Below are 7,902 nucleotides of genomic sequence, written 5' to 3' on the forward strand. Positions count from 1 at the left end.
TGGGCTCCGGTGCAGCCTCCGGTTTCAGTTCTGGGGGTGGTGACACACATTTGGCAGTGAAACAAAGTGGGGCAGCCACAGCCGGAGGCTGCTCTCAGCCCCCCTCCTCTACCTGCCTGCATTGGGGCGATGCCAGGCAGGAGAGGGAGCGCCCAGCCCTGCCCCGGGCCACCGTCCCGAGACCTGGCCCCCAGAGCAGGTGTGGGTGTCCTGGAGACCCACAAAGGAGCAGCTGGGTCCCCACCATCCCCTCATCCCCATGATCCATGGTTTGCTGGCACGGAAAGGGTCCTGGACCTCCCGGTGTATCATTAACCCAGAACTGAGCCATTAACTCTCCCAAGTCCCCATAGTTATAAATCAGCCTTCCTGTAACTTCCTTCTCCCCTGCTGCAGTTTAAGCCTGTGGCTTCCTGTCCTAATTAGCCAGTGAGGTTAATTGGCCCCCAGCTTCTTTACACTTCCAAGCCTCTCTGAGGGGTGGGTCACTGCATCCTCTGTTCGTGCATTGACCCTTGGACCCTTCCCCACTCCAGGAGCTCTTCCCTCGACACCAGGGATGGGAAATGCTGACGTGGCCACATCCATGCCATGGTTGAGGGTGACTCCCTGCCTATTCCAGCTCCTGCAAGCTGCTTTTTGCCTTCTCAGCCCCTGCCCCAAGCATGGAGTACATACCCAGCAACCAATCCCTGTCTTCATTCCTGTTTCTGTCCCAATTCCTATCCCCAACCCCATCTCTGTTTCCATGCCCATCTCCATCTCTATCTCCATCCCCACCCCATTCCCATCCCTATACCTGTTCCCATTCTCATGTGTCACTTTTCCTGTCCCCATTCCCATCCCTATCCCCGCCCTCATTCCCATCTCTGTCCCTTTTCCTGTCCTCACCATGACCCCTGTCCTCATTCCCATGCCCATTCCTATCCCCATCCCCAATGCCATTCCCATTCCCATCCCTTATCCCGTCCCAATTTCCATTCTCATCCCTATCCTTGCCCTCACCCCTGTTTCTGTGCCCATTCCCCCCACTCCCAGCCCGTCCCCTCTCCTTCCTGGCCCTGCTGCGTGGCGGTGCCAGAGGCCCCTGGCAGCTCTCGGATGCCTCGGCTCAGCCCGTGCCAGCTTCGTGCTCCGGCCATCTGTCCCCCACCTGCCTGTCGTCTCACGCCTCCTCCCCAGGGCCGGGGGTCCCTGTCTCGCCTGTCCCAGCCCGGGGATGCCAGCGAGCGCCATGGCGGTGTCCCCAGGGAGTGCCATGACGCCAGCAGGGAGCTGGGCGGTGCTGGCGGCAGAGCAACGCAGGGATGCCCGGACCAGGTTTGGCGGCTCCCCTCTGAGCCATCCTGGGGGCCAGCCCGCTGCCACCCACCCCAGAGAGCCCGCAAGGACCTGCTCAGCCCTTTGGGTCGCGTCCCAGTACCAAAGCGTCCCCCAGCACCCCGGGCGCCCTCGGTGTCACCTCCCGGGCGGTGCCGCCATCCCCTGCCGGGCTGGCGGGCATCGCCTGCCGTGCGCCGCTCTGGGGGAAGCATTCCTGCTTTTTATAACCCTGCTGAGGCTCCCCAGCCGCCCGCTTCGTGCCAGCCTGCCTGCCCTCCTGCCCGCTTCGCCTTCCTGCCTGCTGCCTTGCCTGTCCGGGCACGGCCGGGGAGGGGGTGGCGGGGGCCGGGGGCTGCAGGGCCCGTCCGACCTGCACAGCTGCATAGCTTGTCTCCAGCTATTAAACAAACTCCTCCATCTCCCCCCTCCTCCCGGTCCCCTTCCCGCCGCCAGACGCCGCTTAACCCTCTGCTGCCCCGCTCCTCGTTCCCGCAGCAGCGGGAAGCCGCGTCTGCCCCTCGCTGCCCGCCGCAGGCTGGACCCCCGAGCGGAGCCCAGGGCCGGCTGGGCAGCGGGGATGGTCACCCAGGGGCCCGGGGTGCCCGCAGCCTGGCACCATCCCGGGCACCCGCCCTGTGCGCAGCGCAGGAGAGCTGGGAGTGGGGCTGGGAAGGGCGAGGGGATGCAGGGTCTGGGGAATGCAGGCAGGGGGTTGTAGGGAATGGTGGATGCAGGATCGGGAAAGAGAGGAGCTGTACGGCAGGGCAGCGATGGTACCAGGGGTGAGAGGTGAGGGGCCGGACCTCCCCTGACCCATCACAGCCCTTCCCACCCCGCTGTAGGAGCAATGCTGGGGGTGCCCCACCCCCGGGAGAGCTCCAGCTGCAGATGTCCCCTGCAGACGTGGGCCAGTCAAGGAGGCAGGAGGGCACAGCGGCCCTGCGATTCCCCCAGGGCGGCTCCTGAGGGCCGTACACCTCGGAGCACCGAGACAGCAGTGCCACAGGCTCCGCTTCCAGTCCGGCTCAGCCTGGCAATGCCATGAGAACAGCCTCCTTCCCCCAGCCCCCACCAGCTGCCCGCTGCCCCCCCGCAACAGCTCTGAGACACCAGCTTCGCACGGCAGCCTCAGCGGGTCCCAGCTCAGGAGCCGCTGCAGGCGATGGGATGCAAGGGAGGAGCAGGATTTGCCCCTCCAGGCTGAACTGAGCCCTCTGGAAGGGTTGACGTGGTGATGCCACGCTCTGCTGCCACCATCTTAGGACACTGTGGAGAGGACAGACCCTCTCCGGCCTCTCCAGGACCTCCCTGACTGCCCTCTGCCTCCCACGCTCCCTCCCCCAGATGTTTGGGATATCTGGTCCTTTCCCGCTCCAGCCCAGTGACAAATGCTTGCCTGAGCGTGGTTTATTATTGTAAGAGCCTAGAGCTGGCTCTGGCCAACTTTCTGCCTGGGGCTAAGCCAGCAGCTGCAGGGCACCCTTCGGCACAGCCACCCCAGGGACGAGCTGTCCCTGCCCGGGGCACTCTCTGCGTGCCAAGGGGTGGGGACCGACCCCCGGACATTGCCCAGCACGCTGCGGCTGCGAGGAGCCCAGGGCAAGCCCCCAGCCCCAGGCAGGGTACGAATGTGGATTCTCCACCTTTCAGCTGGCAGTGCTGGGAGAGGTGAGGGGGGATTGCTGAGACCCCCCCAACCCGCTGCTCTTTGTCCCCTGCCCCACGGAGGGGCTGTCGTGGGCTGGAGCACGGCGGGCTGGGTGATCGATGGCCGTGCCGTGGGCTTGCCAAGCCCTGCGTGTTTGGAAGGCGCCGTGTTTGTGTTGGCAGGAGCAGGGATGTCATCTCCTCCGCCTCGCACCGTGACGAGCTGGGAAAACCGACGGGGGGTTGTGGCGGAGCGGGTGCCCCGGTGGGACCCTGGCGGCAGCAGAGGGGTCTGACGCAGAGGGGCAGAGTGAGGACCCGGTGAGGTGAGAGCAGAGGCACCCAGCGGGCGTGTCGAGGGTGACGTGGGGACAAACTGAGCCTGTTACCCCTGGCGGAGCGGGTTTGGCCATCCAGGTGTGCCCTGCACCTGGCAGAGCCGCCCCCAGCCCTCGCGCTGAGGTGGTGCTGCCCGCAGAGTCGCCGAGCTCTGTGCTCTGCTGGTGGGGAAACTGAGGCAGGAGGGTAGCACCAGCCGGCAGCAGGGCCAAGGGATGGCGGCTGAGGGGCTGTGAGTATGACGGGCACTGGGAAAAAGCAGTCTCTTGGGCAGGGAGCAGCTCGGCTGGAGCTCTGCCGGGAAAGGGGTGCAGTGAGCACATGAAAGGTGGCTGACGGATCGATGTCCTGCCCAGCGCCGGCGGCAAAGGCGTTTGAAGAGCAGCTCCTGCTGAAGGCAGTGAGGCGCTTGGCAGTCGATAGCTGCCTGGAAAGGCGGGGCCGTGTCCTGCTGGGGGTCCCCAGGCACAAGAAGAGACCGTGAGGGAGGGGAGAGGAGTGCCCTGGTAGTGTCTGCGGTGCGATGTACCGGTGGGCACGGGGCTGGGAGAGGCTGAGACTCTGAAACGGGAACTGCTGAAGTAAGCACTGCCCCCAGGACTGAGGGTTTTCACTCCCCAGCTGCAGTCCAGGATGACACACAAGCCCTGCCCTACCCCAGGACCATGGGCAGAGGATGGCTGGTGCTGCCTGCACCGAGCCTGACCGTGGGTACCCATCCTGCTCTGCCCCCATGACGGTTTCTAAGCCAGAGGGACAAGTGGAATGCCCACTCCTCGCCGTGGTCTGGTTGGCAGTGCTGAGATCATCCATCCTTGCAGCTCTCTGTGCTCCAGAGAAGGAAGCCATCACCTGCCTTTGGGTGAAGCCAGCCCCACCTCATCCATCCTTCAGCCTGGCCCCACAAGCACAGCCCCAGGCTCTGCAGCATTGCAGGAGCATCGTGGTGCCCGTGCCTGGCCCTGACTGAGAATCCCTGGTGCCCTCTGGCTCACATGCACGTGGGAACAAAGCACAGTGTAGGACCACAGCATGGTGTGGGACCACATCTCTGTCACCCCACACGTTGCCGTGGAAATGGGCAGGAGCGGTGCTGATGGAAAACAGACCTGGACTGGTGGCTCCAGGTCCCAGTGGGCCAGTCCCAACACAATTCCCTGTAAAAAGGAGGATGGTGTAGAGGCACACTGGGGCACAGAGGTATGCACAGGATGGAAGGGATTTGTCACCATGTGGCTGTGTACCCTCCAGCACATCCCCACGCACATCAAATTTATGAAAAACAGTATTTTTGAGGGCTACAAGACCCTTTTCATGTTCTAGGGAGGGGCTAGGGTCATGACTGGGACCACTGTCCCATGGCTGCGGTGGCCATGCAGGAGGTGGCACCAGGAGCCAAGCCACTGGGCCAGGGGAAGCATGCGGAATCTCTGGACTGTGCTCCTGCTACCTGGAGCCATTTCCAGCCCCCACAAACATAGGGAGAGGCTCGATGTTGTCTGTGCAAGGACAACTGGCTAACTCAATAGTTGTAAGATAACTTCCCAATTTTCTGAGCTGTCAAGGGCTTTCATGACATGGGAAGGTAATGTGGGCAGAGAGTGGGGCCAGCAGCTCCGTGGCACAGCCCTGACGTGCCGGTGTGACACGTAAGTGGGTCAGTGGTACAGCTGTGGGCATTGGTGTGCACAGAGGAGCTGGAAAGGACAGGATGAAGGCAGCTGGAATGGCTCAAGGGTTGGAAGAAACTGGGACACGTCCATGCACGTGGGTCCTCCCAAAGAAGTTGGCCTGGGAGCTGGATCAGCTCACAGGGATAAAAGAGCACCAGGCAGTTGGAGAGGATTTTTGGCTGCGTGACTCAGCGATCGCTCAGTTCCGAGATCCTTTACTGGGACGTGTCCAGTGGTGGCTGCCTCATTCCAGCAAGGACAGCTGGATGGTCACAGCCTGGCATGGCCCAGCCAACCCCTCCATCCCTCTGGGGCATGGGAAGGATGGCCATCCCAGTCCAGACTGGGTTTGTGGTGGGAATGCTGGTAAAAGGGTTCTCTGTGGAGACTGAAGGAATTGGGAGAGTCCCATCCTGACTCCCCACCCCTCTCCCAGAAGCACAACCTGCCTTTCCCTTTCCCAGCAGCATCCCGTGGAAATGATGCTCCTGCTCCTGGGTAGCCGTGGCAACCGGCAGGCACAACGAGAACGGGATGCAGGATCTGAACCCCATCGCTCCCTGCACCCGGGACCACTTCTGGAACTTCCACAGCTCCATGGCCCCAGGGCTGGCTCCTTGCCAGGGGGCTGCCACCTCTCCAAGGTCAGGCTCCAGCTGAGGGTTAAGGGGGGCCCAGGCAGCTGATGCCGATGCCGATGCCGGCACGTGCCTTGTGGGAAGCTGTCTCCCTGCCTTGCCCTTCACCACATCCCTCCCCAGCTGCCGCCTGAACTTCAAAGCCACTAAAGGCCACATGGCCTGGAGCATCTTCTCCACATCTCTTCCAGGGAGAAGAAGATGCTTTGAAACCCCCTGGCCCTTCTCCCCTCCTCTGCAGGGTAATTTCCATTTTTTTCAAAACCTCACAAAAAAGGAGTCTTTTTCCTCTTTGTTTCTCTTCTCTCTCTCTCTCTCTCTCTTTTTTTCTCCCCCTTGTCTTTGTCAGCTAAAAATATGCAACCCACCAGGGAGGGCGGGTGGGGGGAGCTGCTGCTGCACCGAAGGTTAGCACCAGGCTGGGCTGGAAAAGCCTCCGGAGGGAAGTGCAGGTGCTCCCCACCACCTTTTGGGATGGGTCCTGCCCCAGAAGGCTCCCTTTGCTCAGCCTGGGGTTCAGGGCTTTGCCCCCAGCGTGCTGAGGGCATGCCTGGGAGGCAGCAGAGCCTGAAGGCAGAGCCTGCTCAGGACTTGATGTGACACAACATCCAGTGAAGGGGCCAGATACAGATCCATCTGTTCCCCAGGGAGCTGGGAGATACCCGGGGATGCCCATCATCCGGGGGCGGGATGTCCAGGCGCCCCGTGGGGACATGACCCCGCAGGGCAGGGATCAAAGCAGCCGGGGGCAGAGCAGCAGCTCCAGGCTGGAGCGTGGGAGGGAGGTGGGCGGCCGTGGCAAAGGAAGGATGTGATTTACCCAATATCCCGCTCCAACCCAAGAACGGATGGAGGAGAAAAACATCCCGGGGGTTCGATGTCTTGGGGAGATGCTGTCAGGGGCCGAGAGGCACCGAGCGGTGCCAAAGCCAGCCGGGAAATTAAATTGGGATGCGTCACCCAGAGCCGGGAGCATTCACCTGAGCTACAAACCTGCCGCAAATTCAGAGAAAACACATTCCCCAGCTCCCAGGATTGCAATCTTAAGACTCGTCCAGCTTTGCAGGAAGGTGACAGACTTCAAAACTGGCATACGATTTCTTCCCGCCCCCCTTCCTCTCCCCCTCCATCGCGGGAATGTTGCAGCAGGATGTCTGGGCGCGGGGGTAATGACCAGCCCCGGGCTCCCCTCCGGAGATGGTGACCCGGCAGCGGGATGCCGGAGCCAGGAGTCCCAGGCAGGAGCGATCCTTGGGCGTCCTGCAGGGCTGAGGGCGGGCGCTGAGCGGGAGGAGAAGGGCTGGGAGTGGAGACCGTGGAGTCAAACTTGTTGAGAAGGCAGGAGACAGACAGTAGGAAAAAATTTCCAGGGCAGCTGTGGGTCAGGGGATTTACTGGCGCCCTGGGATGGAGGTGTGAGAAACAGGGAGGTGACAGAGTTGCTGCTGCTACTGAAGCGGGGAGAAACAGACGCAGGGTGCACCAGAGAGTGCTGCTTGAGCTGGGGGGGCAGGGCTCTGTGGCTTGGAGGGTTGGGGGCAACTGGTTCAGAGGACGCCTTGGCTACTTCAAACAAGCTGGCAGACCCCAGACCCGCGGGGCTGCTCGGGGCGGGGGGTGTGTGATTTATGGAGCGGGGGATTAGGCAGGAGGAGGCGGCGGCAGCGGGACACACATGGCAGGCGCTGACGGAGGGGAAAGGGCTGCCGGAGCAGGACGGGGGGGAGTCCCAGGTGGCCAGGATAGACATTTCTCAGCCTTCCCTAGAGCTCGGATTTACCACCCCGGCAATGAAGCAGGGCAGCAGGGGGCTTGGGGCATGCCCGCTCTCAGAAAAGCATCCTGGGGCTCAGCTGCAGGGAGGGAGCACGGTACGTCCCGACTGGGAGCTGTCTGGAGAGACCTTCCCCCTCCTCCCACGGCCCAGGCATCCCAGAGGGATGTTCTCCCCAGAGGAGACAGGGAGGGGAGGCGTTTGGCGAGGGCGAGGTGGGGGTTAGGACGGGCGGCTCTGGGATTCCCAGCCACAGCTCCTCTGGGGCCCCAGGAGCTGGTGGGACCACGCCGTTCCTCGGCCGCCTGATGGGCACCCAGCGTTCGGAGAGCCCTCACCGCCTCCGCCGGATGGCGATCTGCCCGTGGGACAAGGACATCCCGGATCCTTCCCGCGCGCCCGGGCAGGTGGCGTCGGGTGTCCGCAGCTGCGAGCCGCCTTTCATCCTGTTCCAGGCCGGAGCTCGCTTTCCGTCACCTGCTGCCCTCCCGGACGGAGGCCAAGAGCC

This window comes from Hirundo rustica, chromosome 12 (assembly GCF_015227805.2).
Source record: "Hirundo rustica isolate bHirRus1 chromosome 12, bHirRus1.pri.v3, whole genome shotgun sequence".
Lineage (NCBI taxonomy): Eukaryota > Metazoa > Chordata > Aves > Passeriformes > Hirundinidae > Hirundo > Hirundo rustica.